Here is a 17529-nt window from a genome sequence, read left to right as displayed (position 1 = left end):
CTGCATTTAAAAAAAATAAAAGAACTGCAGATAGAATAGCAAGGATATATTACTATAATTAGAATTGCAGAAGTAGTTGGGGTTTTTTTTGTTTGTTTTTTTGCATTGGGGGAACCAAGGGCAAAAGAGTTTTAAGCCTGGTGATTTAGTGAACCAATTTTACTCCTTATTTCATGAAAAAGATCTAAGAAAAAATATATAAGTTTTTAGGACACTAAGAAGTAGGGGGAGCTGGGGTCCTGCAGCCATGTCATTCACCCTGGCTGCAGGGATAGCTTTATTCATTAAGGATGTGAAATAGATGCTGAGGACTAGGAAGAGAAGTGAAGAGGAGAGAACAGAATGTGCCAAACTGTGACCCTTAAAATAACCACCAGTCATTTGAATTAAAGATGCTGAACCACTGCTGCTATTAACTAAATGCAACAGCAAGTCCAGTCAATTTTTGTGTACAGAACAGAGGAAGCACCAGCTGCTCCTTTGTTTTGGGTAAAAAACAAAGTCCCCCACCCACATTCTCTCAGCACTTTCCCTAAACTACAATCCCCAAGTCACTGTAATGCAGAAACAGTAAGTAAAACTATTGTTGCTTTGTAGTGGTGATAGAGCTTAAGGAAATATGAAAAGACAAGAATATAATTACAAGTGCATTGCGCCCATCTCAGAATTGTTGATCTCATGAAGCTATATGTATTCTTGTTGAAGATATCCTGGGTGAGTTTACAATAAAGATTCCATGCATGTTTGATTATTAAAGGATGTTATTTTTATGAGCCTACATAGAATTCTGGTCACGTTCTGCTGTGGGTAACCGAACTCTACCGTTTCCCTAAAATTCTATTGTTGTTCCAATTGGCTAGCAGATTGGCTTTCATTTCTTATCCTGAAGTATTATGCCGTGGTGTAGTGTTTTGTGCTGCTGAACAGCTGCTGCATATCAGGGAAGGGCAAAATGATTCCTGTGAATCTTATAAAATAATTTATGGATTAAGGATGAACAGTTGGTAACCAATTCCTCTTGAGCTATTAGGACCCCAGCTGAATGCCACATGTCATTGAAAAGGTCATTTCTCCCCTCCACTCCCAATAAAGTCTTCAAAGCAGAGATATGACCTAAGTCACCAGCAATCATAAATCAATTATTATTATTTTTCTAATTGTTTTCCTCCATAAATGTATTAGAAGCTCAGTACCCTGATCCACTTTGAAGGATCTTCACAACTTTCATTGTAGGAGAGCTGTGTTAGTCCACGGTCGTCAAAAACCATAAGGAATCTGGTAGCATCTTTTCTAAGTAATAAAATATTGTTAAAGTTTTCTCAATATTAAATCGTGCTCTAGATATTGCCACTTCACCCTCTCTGTTTAATGATTTGGGAACAAGCTATTCCTTTCACAGGCAGCAAATAAGATTCCAAAGGAATCTTTTCATTTATAACTAGATGGCTTCCCTGAATTAGCTGAACTGGAGGCCCCTAGGAGGACAAAAAGAAAAAAGATACTCAAGTACATTTCTGGGTTATAGATTATGCAATAGCATTTGAAATCATATGGTGGGGTCACTCATCACTATGTAAAGCAGAGTTACTGAATCAAGAATTCATCAAGAAACCAGATAAGATGCTGTATTCTCTGCTTCCAATATTTTCAACTGATCCTTTAGAGTTGATGGACTGACAACCTAAAGAGGATAGATCAAAGAAATTAGCACCCAGACCAGTGTATTAAAAAAACCAGATCTATACGTTATCCTAAAATATGGAAGCAATTTCTCCTGCTTTAGAACGTGGCTCTTAGATCTGAGTTTCTAATTCCATGCCCCAGGAAAGGAACAAGCATTATTCAAATTTTACAAAGGCAAGATTGGCCAAGTAAAAAAACCTATGTGGAAAGCTGAGTGTCCTTCACATCGGTGTTAGGTAGAATTGGTGGTCCTTCTATACCAGGGGTAGGCAACCTTGGCTCTTTTATGACTCGTGGACTTCAACTCCCAGAATTCCTGAGCCAGCCATGCTGGCTCAGGAATTCTGGGAGTTGAAGTCCACGAGTCATAAAAGAGCCAAGGTTGCCTACCCCTGTTCTATACACTGCATGCCTATGCACAGTTCTGCTGTTTAAAGCCCACTGCTAAAAAGCAACATGGCTTTGCCCAACAACTTATTTTATTTATTACATTTTTAGGCTGCCCATGTCTTATAAGGCAACTCTGGGCAGCTTACAACTTAACTGGAGAAAAAGGCAACTTGGCCAGGATCCCCCGTCCCCAAGTGCCTCCAGGTCTCCCCATCCCCACAGCATTTGCAGAGTTGACCTCGCCTCCGTTTGTTAGCTCGGAGGGTCCTTCTCTTCAAAACTGCTATTTCTCGGAGGGCGGGTCGAAATACACCGCCTCTTTCTGCCTCAACCTCTTAGTACCGCAAGAGAGATGAATAAACAACCTCATTCAGAGACGGCGGAGAGTTCCCCCCCAAAAAAGGCCTAGGCTGGCCACATCCTCCGCCTGATGATCTCCGCGATCATCCCGCGGGCCCCGCATCGCCTCGTCTTTTCTCCCCGCCCGGCTCGCCTACGGATTCCCGCTGGCCCAGAAAAGGGAGCCTCTACTACGGAGGGCAGCGGGAGCCTCCGCTGCGCACCCCTCCCAGCAGCCCCACGTGCTCCTCCCGCCGCTGCCTGGCAGACGAGCCTCTCTGACAGCCTCTTCCCGAGAGCCCCACCCCAAGGTAGGGCGGCAGACCCTTCCCAAACCCACAGCCGCCTCTGCTCCTTCCAGGTGCGGAGGGGAGGAGCGCGCCTGCCCAGCCGCCGCCGCAGCAGCGCACATGCCGAGGACTCTCGCCGCCAGCCGCCATCCAAACGCCTCCTCCCCTCGCCCCAAAGAGCCCTCTCCGACCGCGCCAGCCTCCATTTGCAGGGCAGACCCTGGGGTGCCAGCTCGCCCGGGCAGCGCCCCCCCACCCCCGCCGCTGCCTTTGCCGCCTGCCTCCTCGTGCGCCGAGGGATCCTCCCTCCCTCCCATTTCATTTCAGACCTACCTTTCTTTCCCGGCAGCTCTTCCCCAATTTCCCCGGATCCCTTCCAGGCCACCCTGGCTCCCCCCTTCCCTGCGCGCATCCCTCCCCTCTCGGATGCCCCCACCCCGTGCCCCAAAGCAGACCAACAACTTCCCCTTTTGCTCACCTCGGCGATCGCGGCGGCTCCTTGCTTTCTCCCCCCCGGGCCGGGGGCGTGCCTGCTGGCCTCCCTTTCCCTGCTTCGGGACTAGCGCGGGGATCGGCGAAGGGGGGCTGCCATGCCCTGCCCTGCCCGGGCACGGAGGGTTCGGGAGGCGCGGCGAAGCTGCCTGCGAGCCTCCCGGCTCCTCCGGTTGCTCCTCCTGCTGCTGCTGCTGCTGCGGCAGCCGCCGCCGCCGCCGTCGCTGTTGCTGCTGCTGCCGCCGCCGCCGTGCGCGCTCAGGCCGGCTGCCAGGGGCTGCGTGTGGCTACACATCCCTGGGACATGCCGCCTCCCGCAGCTCGACGACTGCGAGAGGAGGGAGCCAGGAAACCCAGAGCCCCCAAACAGCAGGCGGACGTTCCTCTCCCGCCCAGCCCGATCACCTCTCACCTGCGACTCCTTTAGCCTCTGCTGGGGGAGGGAGGGAGGGGGGAAGAGGGAGCGGAGGAGAGACGCCTTTCTCCAAACCGGAGTAGGATTGGCGCCTCCTCCTCCTCCTCCTCCCCCCCCCTCCCGGCCAGACCAGGAGTTCTTCTCCCGCGTTCTCGTCCCAGCGTGCAAATTGCCCCGTCGCTCTAGCTAGCCCGCTGAGGGCTTCCTCCTGCTGTTGATTCGAATTCAGGGCTTCCAGGATCGACCCGAGACTCCCGCCGGGTCAACAATCTTGGGCCTTTCAAAAGCCTTCCTGTATTTTGGGTTGCATTTTGCCTAAGCGTTTGTGGCTGGGCAGCCCGTTTCATCACACGTGCAAGGTAGGGTCCTAAGGAAGGTAGATTGTGATGTGCCAAAGCTTGTTGCTATGTTCGTTGGAAACTTTTCATGGGTAATTTGCGGGTTGCATCCAGCACACTCCCAGTCAGTCCATATATCCATTCCAGAGCAAGTTACATGTCATTCAGTTTTGCTAGCAAAAAATATAGCTTGATATTTATTAAACTTCAGCAAACATCAAAAACTGGCAGAAAGGGTCAAAAGGCAGGCAAACTCTAGGAAGTAAGAGACATGAACAGAGACAAAAGGATAGACAGCTTATTATCAAGAATCTACGTTATTTATAGGTATAATATCAAAAGGTCCAGAGCCATGGAAAACAATCATGTGGGTCATTACTATGGACAGTTCTAAAATCCTTTGCTTATTCCATCTTATGTAACTAGTGGAGCAGATCAGAGATAGAAAGTAAGATCCTAGGTGGTCCTGCCTCTGTTCTGCACAATGAATCTGGTGGGACTGGGATAATGTATCCAACGTTCCCCTTCTCATTGGCTCTGTGCCCAAACTGAGCACCATCCACCATTGTTTCAGGCACTGGTGATGATGATGATGCTGGCTATCTGAACCTGAGAAAGTGACCCCTGGGCATCTTCACCGTATTGTCAACTGAGCAATCTTGCTCCATTTTATGTATGTCCTTCTCATAGTGCAGATAAACATCTGAAGGCTTCATATTGTGTCCAGACTGCTTTGTGTCTGCAGTTCTTAAATATGCTATGTTGTCCTTCAATAATGTTTGGATTGGGTCTTTTATTTAGAATATTTAGAATCTAGTTTTCTGCATGCTGGTTCTGCCAAGCAATATTTAGCCTTTGTAGGTGACACTACCATGCTTTGTTTCTTACTATACTAGGCAATGGATGGAACTCAATAAAAATAATTGTACAATATTTTGCAGCTGGTTTTCCATCGTATAGAGTATCCAAAATGTTTTGGATGATTAGTTACAGGCAGTTTAAAATTAAAGTCCACAGTCCCTGTTAACCATCTGCCTCATCTTTTTACATCTGTCCAGTCCTCTTCTATCTAGCAGCCCAACTGTATTGGCTATGTCAAGCCTACTCACAGTTACCTTGTATGTAGTAGTAGCTATTCCACAGCTATCTTACACTGCTTATTACTTGCCATCCTGCTCCATTTTTGTGCCTCACCTGCCAGCAATCTTTGTACTTCTTTGTATGAATTGGGATTAGGTACATCATTTGCTCTAGTTATGTTGCAAATTCTTCCAGATAGGATTTAGATCTTTGAGCTTTTTTTAATTCTAATTTTGATTCTTGGTCTGATGTATGTATGTATGTATGTATGTATGTCAGAAGCCCCTTCTGAATCCAATACTCCAATAAAAGAGAATACATGTAGCTCAGAGTTGAACTGTGGAGTCCTTGGTATTCTTTGAGCTTGGTTGTTTGCTTTCAAATGTTTCATTATCTGATTAGATAATACCAGTACTAATGAACGTGGAGTATGCTCCAAGGATGAACTCCAGACAACTATGAAGCAGTAAACGATACCCTAACTGAAGAACTACCAAAGAGAAAAACACATTCTGACCAACACCAGCGGGATAAGCTATTGCATTAAAACAGGGAGCAGTGATCAATAGAAAAATATATTGTTAATTTTTTCCAGCTAGAAACAGGTGGACTGCCCTCCTTCTCAAGACTGCAGGTAGCCTCATTAGGTATCTTGGGTGATGAGTGGCCCTCCCTCTGAACCATAATTATTAATGGTTAAAGTCACACCTTTCTATCATTTTGGAGCAGGAAATATATAAAAGCTATGCTATTGCCCTTACAGTACAGATCCAAAAAGAGGGGAAAAATAGAAGACCTAAATAGACAAACTTTAGTAAATAAAATTATTATATCTCACATTTATTTATGCAGAAACACACACACAATCTCTACTACCACTATAACTCAAATCAATGAAGTGGTTTGTAATCCTGAAAATGCTTGGCTACACAGTCAAGAAGAACAGCAAAATATACCACCTGTTTCCCCCCCCCTCAAAAAAAAGGAAAAGAAAATGAGGTTATATGCTAAGGTCAAGGCAACTCAGAAAGAGGTTAGTCAGCTGGCAGAACTAAAATGGGTGAGAAGATTAAGGATAATGCTCAGCTACTGGGAAAAAAAATACAAGGGCCTGACACCATCTGAAGCCCACAGACTGCTAAACAGAAGCTTACAGCACTGGCTACCTGGCTAAGGAGGTACACTAGAGAAGCAGAGGCCCAGAAGATAAATGCTCTGTTCTCAAAAAAAACAAAAAAAACATTGAAGGTATACTGTAGTCAATTCAGGCTGGGCTCAGATTGGTCTGTTTAGATCTGGGGTGTCAAACTGCCGGCCTGCAGGCAGAATGCGTCATAGCAAAACCACGTCCACCCCATTGCTGGTAAAAAAGTCGCGATACGTCGCAACACGTCACGTTGACGTTGCAAGTTTGACACCCCTGGTTTAGATCCTGAATCTTGGCTGACTGCTCGTCTATGAGCAACTGGTGCTATCAGCCTCTGAAGTTGTTCCCAATGCCATACTGCAGTGTAACAATACAGTAACACCAAAGCCACCAACAGTAGAAACTGAACAGTTTTGAAAGAACATATGGGAGAGAAAATACATATAAAACCAGTGCAAGTGGTTGCAGGACCTAGTAGAAGACCACAGGAATCTCCCAGAACAGAAATCAATCACCATTACAGTAGCAGACAACCAACAGTGGGTCAAGAACATGAAGAGCTGGATAGCACCTGGCCTGGAAATGATTCACACCTACTGGCTAAAGAAACTAACAACAATGCATGAATGCTTAGCAGCACAGATGACCCAGCTGCGAGCAACAGCTTCTCATCCACACTGGTCAACACAAGGAAGGACAGTGCTAATCATGAAAGACCCTCACAAGGAAATAGCTCTGTTCAACTATCAAGCAATAACCTGCCTCCCTATAATATGGAAACTCCTATTAGGCATCATAGCCACCAAGCTATAGGACCATATGGCTAGTGCATAAGCACAGCTCAGCAGGGCATTGGGAACAACATCAGAGGCTCAAAGCACCAGTTGCTCATAGACAGAGCAGTCACCCAAGATTCAGGATCTAGACAGACCAATCTGAGCCCAGCCTGAATTGACTACAGGAAAGCCTATGCTCAATGCTGCACACATGGAACTGTGAATGCCTAGCACCGTACAGAGTCAACAGGACATTAAGGACCTTTCTTAAGAACTCAATGGGACTATGGAAGACAACACTGGAAGTCCACTCAAAACAGCTCACACAAGTGGCCATTGAATGTGGCACATACCAAGGTGATGCACTGTTCTTCATAGGTTTACAGTCCCTCAGCCAGATAATCAGAAAAACCGAATATAGATATGAGTTAAGTGTGGAATTACCATCAGCCATCCCCTCTGCATGCTTGACATCAAGTTGTATACTAAGAGTAAACAAGACTTCAACTTGCTGATCCAGCTGACATGGATCTACAGTGTAAACACTGGAATGTCCTTTGAACTGGAGAAGTGTGATTGGATGGTAATCAAGAGAGGAAGGTAGTTACGACTGATGGGGTGGAACTACCAGTGGGCCACATAACAGATATACAGACCAGCTACACAGTGCTATCCCACAGTCACCCGTGAATTACAATGAGGTGGCAAGGAAGACAGCAACATCCAATTCCACCAAAGGATAAGACAAGTCCTGAAGACCCAGTTCAATGGAAAGAATAAGATCCATGGCATCAATATGTATGCCCTGTCAGTCATCAGATGCCATGCCGGTACAGTGACTTGGCTAAAGGAGAACATGGAAGCTGCCAATGTGAAGACTGGAAGCTCCTCACAATGTATGGAGATTTCCACCCCAAATCTGACACCCAGAGACTACACCACTAGAAGGAGGGCAGGCAGGGTCTAGTGAGTATCAACGCTATCTTGGGCGAAACCCAGAGCATCTAGGAGTACATCAATAAAACAGTTCCCAAAGATGAGCTGCTGAGAGAATGCCTGGGAACAAGATCAAGAAGAGGAAGTGCCATGACAAGACAAGATCCTGCATGGGATAGATATCTGAGGTGGCAGACATTGGGAAGTCCTACCAGTTGTTGGAAAAGGCTGAACCAATAGACAGATGATTAGCTGTCCACAGCAGCACAAGAACAGGCTTTAAACACCAGTTCCATAGAAGGAGGTGTCCACCATACTAGACAAGACCCAAGGTGCAGATTATGCAGAGAGGCCTCAGAGAAAGTCCTACACATAGTGGCAGGGTGTAAGATGCAAGCAGGAACAGCGTATGCTGAACAACACAACCAATGAGCTGGCATTGTGTACAAAGACACAATGTCTGGGCTAGACCAGACATGTCAAACTCGCGACGTCACGTAACGTCACGCAATGTATCGGGACGGTTTTGCCATTGCCAGCAATGGGGTGGGCGCGGCTTCCAGATAACGCGTCCGGCCCGTGGGCCGGCAGTTTGACACCCCTGGGCTAGACTCTCCCTATCCAGGTAGGAGAGGTCAGAAGGTCATAGATAATAACAGGGCTAAGATGCTGTGAGACTTCCTGCTCCAGGCAGGTACTAGCCAATCAACCAAGCATTGTAGTACTGGACAAGGACCAGAAGACAGCGGTGGTGATAGCATACCAGTGCCAAATGAGAGAAACATAAGGAAGAAGGAGTATGAGAAGCTGGAGAAATAGCTGAAAGGGGAATTTAAAAATATGTGAAAGCAAACACTAAAGTGGTCCCAATGGTGATAGGAACACTTTAGGCCAGTGACTCCTAAGTCAGGGGAGTGGCTCCAACAGATCCCAGAAAGAACATCAGAGCTCTCTGTCCGGAAGAATGCAGTGCTACCAGTAGGAACAGCTAAGATACTGCAGAGAACCCTCAAACTCCCAGGCCTCTAGTAGAGGACCTGAGATTGAGGAAGACACATACACCAACCGCAGGGATAAGAAGGGAATTTATTTATTAAAACTCAAGGCAGTGAGCATACCTAGTACATCTGCCCCATTTTCCCCACAGTAACAATCCTGTAAGGTGGGTTGGGCTAAGAGACAATTATTGGCCTAAAGACACTCAGCGGATTTTCATGCCTATGGGAGGCCCACAACTGTCTCCTGGTCAATAAAAGCTCACCGTGGCCCTGCTCATACTGCATTATTGTTGGCTTCAATGATGCTGCCCCCCCCCATCTTTCAACATATGTTCACACATTTTGTTTATAATAGTAATTTTGTTTGCAATTATAGGGATAAATTTTCAGCATTTTAATTTATTTATTTATCAAATATATGTAGCTGCCATCTCCTTCAAAGAGGAGTTCAGAAAGTGCGGGAATAATAATATTTCTACTTCTTATTAAGCTTTATAAAGAATGGCTCCATGGGGGTTTTTTTTTAATCATTATACATCTTCCCAAGCATTGTTCAGGGCCTAAAATTCATCTTTCATTGGATGCAAACAGAAGGATTAGAGAAATTTAGTTCGGTGAAGGCCAGCTGCAGAAGCAACATTGAAAAGAGACATCCTAGCTTAAATGAAGCCCCGAGAACAATAAAAGGATGGGCATAGCAACCAAAATACTATACCTCGTTTAAGAGGACTTTTACCAGGCGGCTTTGCTATGCTAATGCCTGGCCTTGTTCAGTGCAATGTTATTAGGCCAATTATTAATTTTTCCTTTGGGGAAAGGAAACCTTAGGAGAGCTTGCATAAAATCCTCTGGCATTTCATATCTTGCATTGCTTATTATCAAACAGTCCCAGAGGTTTGAATTAATCAGCTGCTGGATCAGAGTTAGGAAGATCTCCCCCCCCCAGACAAAAGAACGCATATGTGCATACACACATTCACACAACCTTATAAGTGTGAAGCCTTGAGGTGGCAAAGTGTTTGGGCATCTTTGCATCAGAAGCATCCTTGGCAGGCTACCCTCCCAAACTGCCCTCCCTGCCATCACACACAAAAGTTCACGTGCTAAAATCAACAAGTGTTGCTATTTTCTTTTTGCAGTTTGCAGCCTGCTTCTTGGAGGCCATGCTGAGCACAGCAAAGGTGCAGTGTGGAGAGAGGCACTTCCTTACGCTGTAACATTAAGACACACTGACACAGTCAATGCAAAAAAGGAAAAATGAAATAAAGTGGCGTTCAAGAACCTGGCTCAACTCTGCCTGCCTCCTCTAGTTGCTGAAGGGAGATTGCAGGCAGTCATGGGCTATGAAAACCAGCTGCAGAAGAACAGTAGACCCCACTACAATGCCAGAATAAATTAATATCTCATAAATGGGCACTCACGCCAGGTCCATTGCAAACAAATGTCCCTGCAGAAGTCAGGGCTAAATCAGACTTTATGAGCCGAACATTCTCCTATACTGCGCCCTTCCTCTTTCTTTTCCCATCCCAGCCAGGCTCACCATTAGCAGCCTGTTCACCCTGCAATAGTGTAACCTAATGCCTTACCATTGTTTCCCCGTCCCCAACATCTATATTTGACTCTGCAGCCACAATGTGTGCAGTGTGTATGTGTGTGTGCGCGCGTGTGTCTTTGTGCGTGTATGCGTGTGCAGGCATATGCTTTGGTATTCAGCACCTCATTCCCTAAATGCCCAGGATTGCTTACAAATAGCTTCCATGGGCAAAAGGGAGCTGTGTGTGTGTGTGTGTGTGTGTGTGTGTGCGCGTGCACGTATATGTGTGTGTTAAGAAGACAGAAGAAAGAGAGGGAGAGCTGATGGGGCAAGAGTGAAAGAGTCTGTGGCTCATCATTTATTATTTAGCCTATTCATCTCCCCATGGAAGCTGGCTTTGTTGAAATGTAGATCTGTGCAAGTTGTGGCACGGAGAGGTAGCCACCCTCTCAAATTGCTGCTCATCAACACATACCCCTGGACATAAAGGTTGCTTGCTAAATGCTTCCACCTGCTTCCTCTTTGAAACAGGAAGAGGGGATTGCTGTTGTATAAAGGCACTTGTCCTCTGTGCAATGGGGTGGACGAGGGTTATTGAGGCTAATCTAGGCAGGAGGAAGAGGTCGGGGGTTTTTTATAACCTTTCATTAGATTGGGGCATGGATGATTGTGTTATAATCCAAAGTGAATTGAGGGGTAAGAGTTTATTCTCTGATACTTACTTGGGAAGGATCAAAGGTAACTGTGCCCAATTCCTTGCCCAAAGACAAGACTGCCCATGCCAGCTCTCACATACATTGACCGGGGCTATCTGAAGCATGGCACAGGGGCCTTCTGTGTAAAAGAATCTATACAGAAAAGTCTGTAGCATATAGCCCTATTATCCAGCCTTGAAAGTTTTGAGATCAATTTATTCATCTTGCAGAGGGCAAGTTGACCCTAGAACATTTAGGGTATTTGATATTTCTTCATCAAGCTGCAGAAAACTTCTCACTGCTACTTCAATATATGTAGTGTGGTATCTATTGCTTTTATATATGCTGAGTTCATGCCTTCTTTGATCTCCAGAAATTTTGCAGAAGAGAATAAGAAGACTTCAAATCAGGATTAGCCACTATGATTAGACCGATTAGCCTGATTCCTGATGACATAGATTTTTGACTAGAATTACATACTGTCCTAAGATGAGGTTTATTGAAAGATCTATACTGGGCTGGCTCGTAACTAAATATATACTATAAGCTATGGTTTATAAATCACAGAGCCACATCTTGTGAAGCCAAAATCAAAGAAGCTAGTACCACATAGTGTGATATGGAAGTTAATAACTGATTTGGAAATAGGAACAGCAAAGAGAGAAAAAAAATTAGCAGAACAAATAACTGAGTGGTAGAAAATTTTGCACTATTGCAAACACAGGATTTACAGAATGGCTATTTAAAAAGGAAATAAACATATTTACATTCCAAATATACTATAAATTCAATTTCCTAAAAATGTCACAGCAGGTGGCACTATTGAGCTGATCTTGGCAGATTCCAAATAAAAAACAAACACCCTCCCCCCAAACCCAAAGACATGGATGGGAGACCATAAGGAAAGCTGAGGGTGGAAATAATACACTAGGAAATAAACCAGTTTCCATATTGCTAACAAGAAACCTGCGCAGATGTGTCCATATACTTAACAGCAGTCAAGCTCACTTTTCCATTCTTCCTGAGCCTCGCATCATCCCCCATGTAGCAGTGTATGCAGGGTTTGGTTTAGAAAAAGTCAAAATGGCAACTGCAAAGGTGTGGTCAAAATTCTGGTTTTTTATGTGCATCACATCTTGACTTTTTTGACCATGCTTTACAGACACCCCTGTTAACTTTTGAAACTATTTAAAAAGTACATGTCTATGCTGCTGTATGTAGACATAAGCATGATTGAGCGCCTGAATAAGTGTTCCTGAATTAACAGCATTCCAGATAAATATTTTCCATATTGCGAGCTTTCTAGTGATGTTGCTCCAAATGAAAAATATATATACCCTGAAGGCTGATGCTCCCCAAATTCAAAATACATGGCCAAGACCCCAAAGTTCTGTTCATTCTATTGATGATCCTTCAATTTATTGTCGGTTTTCCTAGCCTGGTACTGCCTGATCTGTTTGGCCTGCAATTTCCAGGATTCTCAACCATCTCTTTCCAACTGGAGGGCATCAGGCTGGGAACAGCTGCCACAGTATAACATGGAACTTGCTGGCGGAAAGGAAAATTGTAAATCAAGGGAGAGAAATTTGCCAAGCAATATCAATAGTAGCAGCTCCTGATTTCTGAACTGTTTCCAGGAAGCAGCAAAGGAGTTATGCCAACTTTCTTAAAAGAAATGTATCCTAAGGCTACAGTGATTTAGAGGCTTGTTGCTGGTTGGATTTCATAGTGCTTTTATTACAAATGAAGAGAAATGGTGCAATTAGTGTGCTGACTCAGAAGGTTAGAATAGACTCAGCCCTTAGCTGCAAATTAAATGGTAAAATTTAGACCCATCCCATTCAGAGTGCAGAACAAACATTGGTCAGAATTACAGTGCCAGAACAAAGCGCCAAATCATACTACACAAGTCAATGGCTGGGTTCATTGATAATGCCAAGACATGTCTTATAATTCTGGTTTGTTAATAAGTCACAATGGCTGTGTTCACACCCAATGCTAACTCTGAAACCACGATTTATAATAGCATTTCTCAACCTTGGCAACTTTAATATGTATGGATTTCAATTCCCAGAATTCCCTTAAGTTAGTGGTTATGTTTATAACAACCCTTAAGGCAAAACAAATATAGCTGGCTTGGTGATGTCCAATGCAAGTCCAGAAGCATTGAATTCCTTCCGTAAATGAACCTAGATACCCTGAAGCAAACTATATTGTGTCAGAATGTGTCATTGATGTGGATTGCCTCTTTATAAACTTTTCCACAGAAGTGTATTTATGCTGACTTCCTAAGCAGACTAACTTGCCAGCAAGACCTAATTAATTGATTAAGCAGGAATTTGCTTAATTTAAAAATAGACAGTCAGTGGAGTGGGGGGGAGTAGCGATTAAGATTTTGGATTAGAAGTAGAGAAACTACCCTCAGCCACAGAACTTAATTAGTGACTTTGGGCCAAAAGTCTCTCCCAGTCCACCTTCATAGGATGACTGTTGTGAGGAAAATAATAGTGCACACTTGGTTTAAGTTCATAAAAGAAAGGTGGGATACAATCAGTAATGTATATGCTATTTCCACAGCCATGCAAACAAAGGAATGAATTCAGGGATAATACTTTGATAGAAAAGCTTGCATAATTAAATCTTCAGTGACTTTGAAAATGGAAAATGCTTCATTTAAGCAGCAATTCTGGCAGAGAGAAACATTCCAATAGCATGTTCTCTCTAGGAAATAACCATTTGTATCAGTAATCCAGCAAAGGAAGGAGTTGGCCATCTCCTCTGACCTTTGCTTTTGATTAATGTCCTGCTTCCACAATACCCAGCCCTGCTTTTATTAGTGAATTAAGTGCAGGTCATGGGTAATAATTCTAAGAAGCTTCCATTCCCACTTTTAAGCCAACCCTTAAAACTACAGTAGATGAAGGTAAATGATAAAACTATCAAATCAGGACAAGTCTGTGGAATCATTTACTAGCAGGTTAAAGTTAATGACCCAGCTCTTTTAGTGGATCAACCTCAAGTCATAATTTAAAAATGCATCAGGGGTGTTTAACCATTAGCTACCAAAAGGTATGAATCTCCTCCTCCCCCTTAACTTTGTAATTGTTAAGGACTACAAAGCACATGTGGTGGGATAACCTTCCTGAATGCATTAACAATTTACATAAATTAAAAGGGAAGGAATATGGAAAAGAAAAGATAACATTGCCCATGGCTTTCAAAGGCAGTCACACTCTCCTCAAGGTTAATAGCCCTTGATCTCCAGGACTTCTATGAATTGGTCCAACATTTTGTTCAAGCTAGCACAATGTCTTTTAATAACAAATTTCAAAGTTTAAATATTTGTTCTGCAACAACAACAACAAATCTTTTTGTCCATCCTGATTCTTTCAGGATTCAATTTTATTGGCCATGCCAATATGATTTTTATATGATTTTTATATGGTTTTTCTGCAATCAGCAGCTCAAAGAAGGATTTGTAGCTCTGTTTTATACCCTAGCCTTGGGGTGGTGGGGGGAGGGGAGTTCCAGAACAACCCTATCAGGAATCTACCATCCTTCCCTTTTTACAAAGGGGACTTGAATGTAATGTCTATGGAGGTTCTCAGTCATCCAGGTGATAGTTATCCCAAAGGTGCTTTTTCACGAGGCAACTAGACTTTTATTTGAAGACATTCCACTTCTCGTCCAAGAAGCTTCTTCAGCTCTGACTAGATGGTGGGGAATGGAAGGATTTATACTCCTTGTAGAATCTTGTCCTGATTGGTTTGTTCTATGTTGTGCCATGTGTTTATGAAGTGGTTGTTTTGTTACTCCAATGTACAGATCTGCACATGGCTCAGATTTTGTTTTGGGGAAACAAAACAACCACTTCATAAACACATGGTACAGCATAGACAAACAAACCCATCAGGACAAGATTCAGCCATCCATCAGTATTTAAAAGACAAAGGCCACATTTTGAACAGAGAGGTCAAAGAGTGGTCAAAGAGGCCATTTTTGTCAAAACTGAACAGCCCTCTCTCAACAGAGGGGGAGGGATAGGACATCTTCTATCTCTAGTCTACAACACAGTCTTTTCAATAATTCCAAGATGGCTCTACACCCATTTGCACTACTCAGGTGACCCTGAAGCCACAGATAAATCTCCAGGTGGCCTCAAGGACTCTCAAAGAATGCAAATTACCAGCTGTCTGCAAGCAGTATAAATCCTTCCATTCCCCATCATCTAGTCAGAGCTGAAGATGCTTCTTGGATGAGAAGCGAAATGTCTTCAAAGAAAAACGAAGTCCAATTGCCTAGTGAAAAAGCACCTGTGGTATAGTTTGAATGTAATGTGAAATACAGTTTGCTCCTCCAATGCCCCTCCATGCTGCCTTGGGAAGCATGCCCTGCCCCCTTTAAATGGATTGAACAGGCTGCAAGAAATCTAATGAAAAGTTGAGGCAAAGTATTTTCTGTAATGAAGTATTGAGGTCCATAGCAATAAAGAGAAGTCTATGTTAGCCATAAACCCTGTTTTTTATAGAGAGGTATATTTGAATCTCTAGATTATGTAACACTATCATTCTTGTTACACATGATTGCTTTAATTTCACATACCAGGTTTCCCAAAGAAACAAAATAAAACAGAAAGTGGCAATTAATTTGCCTGCTGTCATTTTTTTTTCTTTTTACTGTCTCTTTTAAAATGGTGTAAGATGTTAGATATTCATCCATTTTGGAATATATTGTGGAATTGAACTTCCTAAAAATTTCAGCACACCGAAATACCAAATTTAAGCGAACTTGTGATGTCCACATTATTGTAATATATTTAACTTGGTAATAACATAGAATCCTTTCTTCTTCTTCTCTTGTGGGAGCTTAAGTTAAGCTAATTTATGTCTTCCTGGGACTTTTGTTTTTATGTTTTGACTGCCATTAAGAAAGAAAGAAAGAAAGAAAGAAAGAAAGAAAGAAAGAAAGAAAGAAAGAAAGAAAGAAAGAAAGAAAGAAAGAAAGAAAGAAAAAGGTTATGCATTTACAGATGTTTAAAGCACTTCACATGGAGCATGAAAAGGACCCAGGGAGGCAGCACATTTTAGTTAAAGTAAATAGCTATAAAAAGACCTTAATGATCATAAAGCAGACAAAAATAAGTCTCGATAGCACATAGCAACAATTGCTTTGTTGCTGAGGAACTCTGAGTGGTCCTATCTGAGTAGAATCTTCCTAGCCAGAGGTTACTGGCCTGCCTGATTCAAAGAACTGTTTTCAGACTATCAGGCTCCTTGGCCATGGTGTTATTTTGTGAGCCAGCAGTAATACACTCAGCTACTCACCTAAGCACCAACGGTGTCCTAAGGTAAAATAATTCTTTCTCTGCCTTGCCCAAACTTGTCCTATAAACAGCTAAGCTTCCATGGGGAAAACAATATTACAGATTTCACAAGATTTCTCCTTAATGCTGCAGGAATATCTTCAGCTGAAGCAATAATCCTCCAAAAGCTCATTGCTCTAGAGAAATCTATGCAGCAGAATTCTTTCTCTGACAGGCAAAGACTTAAATGGATGAGTAGTACAACAGTGATAGCTGGCACAGGATTACTACTTAGCATAGTTATTGAAATTGACTAGGTAAACATACACAGTGACACATTTTCTCCCATTCTTTTATTGAGGAATTGGCTCTCGCTTTACTATATGCAGATGAGTCATTTCCCTAATGCATCCAAGATAGAGGGACATTCATCTCACATTTGGCCAGAGAACCAGAGATAACAGTTTGTGCAACTACTTGCATATACATGGAGTTACTACATTTTCTCCAGAAATATATAGTCAATTCCCTGGCAAGGAGGTATTGGAAGCTTCAGCTAGCAGAGAAGACAGCTGTCTGTATACAGATAGGAAAAAGGGAGTAAACAACTGGGGCACAATAATACAAATGTTTCTTTCTCAACTGCAAAGGTTGTTATTGTCCATTACTTTAAAAACTGTAAATCAACTTGGATCAAAGCTTGGCTGTTTAGATCACTTCGTTTTCTGGCTAGATGGTACAAAAAACAGCGACATTCCTAAAGGGATCCATTGCTGCAAAACCATCTGCCATGGAAAGTTCACTGGATTCACTGTTATATTTGGGAAAAATTTAAAAATATCTCTTTCAGAACTACCTGAGGTTTGTAAAATTCTGCCTTTACAGGTCCTGTTTCTTTGTTTTAACCAATTTTTACTTAAGGTTTATTTAAGATAGAGGGATTTAATCAATTCCTTTCACAAATTCCTTTCCTCCCCCTTTGTGCAACATGTTGAAGTAGCGGTATAGCAGGAGTCACAATTTTTAGGGTGCTTTCCTTTCAAGGAATTCATTTTTATTTACTACCTGTTGCACTGAGGGTGTCATTGTCAAGGTAGAAACACAGGGTATGGCC

Source organism: Protobothrops mucrosquamatus, unplaced genomic scaffold, assembly GCF_001527695.2.
Source record: "Protobothrops mucrosquamatus isolate PMUCROS unplaced genomic scaffold, P.Mucros_1.0 scaffold750, whole genome shotgun sequence".
Lineage (NCBI taxonomy): Eukaryota > Metazoa > Chordata > Lepidosauria > Squamata > Viperidae > Protobothrops > Protobothrops mucrosquamatus.
This window is presented reverse-complemented; position numbering follows the sequence as displayed.